Here is a 1228-nt window from a genome sequence, read left to right as displayed (position 1 = left end):
GAGGGTTATTGACCATGAATTCCAAAAAGTAGTTTAAAACTAGTGCAAGTTAGGTGGTGTTATAGTGAAAACTAAAAAAAAAAAAAAGTCTGTAAAAGGGACGAAAATGTCCCATTTCTGTCCGTTTTTGACCCGGGGGGGACAACACAAGGGTTAAGCCTATTGTCTCTCAAATTTCCAGACGTATTTTGGTTTAGGAATATCCTTTAGTACTCTGAAAAAAGGTAAAAATACAACTCATCTTGCAAAATGTATGACACTGAAGGACAAGTAATGTTACAGGAAGAGGCGTGGAGCAGAGCTTAAATAATTCAATATGTCCAAAATCTGTGTGCCCAGTTCTGGCTTTCCAGGGCCGCCCATTACTGTGAGAGGTGTAGTTCCACAGGACGGCAGACACACGCACACAGGCGACATCCACAACAACAACAATGGGATCGATAGCACTATGTGTTCATTCAGTGCAGTGCTGATGTTATCAGGACAGTCAATAATCTCTCTGATGGGAATGTGGTCGGCTAAACTGATGTTGATGTTCTGTTATTAGAGTGAAGTGCAATCCAGATACAAGGATCAGCGTCGTTGTCGTCGTAGGAACATAGCTATTTATAGATGTGTCCTGATACTGTACATGTTTTTTTCCTAACGACAAACAAATTAGAGTGAATATCTGTCAAATGTGTAGCGTGATTTCCAGGAAAATGCTCACAAGGAAATGGATTTCTATTGATGCTGTGCAGATTTGCGTACTACCAGTGCAGTGTGGGGGGGCTTGGAAGGAATGTGGAGTGCTAAGCTAATGTTAAAAACATAACTAAAATTCTGATTTGCTACAACAACAAAAACAGAAATTCACATATTTATGTTTTGAAAGACAGAATAACAACTGGCATATCTTTCCATGTAGCTCCCCCCCCCCCAATTGCTAGTAGATGGGTCCTTCCCTTTCACCTTTAGTCAGCCAGAGACCGTGCTGTTTCCCAAAGTGAATAAATCCCAAGGGGGGTAAGCCTCTCCTCTCTAAGTGATGCTCATATGGCGCCATTTTGATGCTACCTAGCCATTACCCGCCGTTAGCATTTCCTTGACTGCCGTTCATATTAACGTCACTTTGACATTGAATAACTTTACATCTGAAGCGTGTAAAGACTCTATTTGTCCGTGGTTTTTTTCTAAAGAAACATGACAATGTGCAAAAGGCTCCATTACCTTGTAGCTCACGTTATGG

This window comes from Etheostoma spectabile, chromosome 12 (assembly GCF_008692095.1).
Source record: "Etheostoma spectabile isolate EspeVRDwgs_2016 chromosome 12, UIUC_Espe_1.0, whole genome shotgun sequence".
Taxonomy (NCBI): domain Eukaryota; kingdom Metazoa; phylum Chordata; class Actinopteri; order Perciformes; family Percidae; genus Etheostoma; species Etheostoma spectabile.
The sequence above is the reverse complement of the archived record's forward strand: the minus strand, read 5'-3'. Positions refer to the sequence as shown.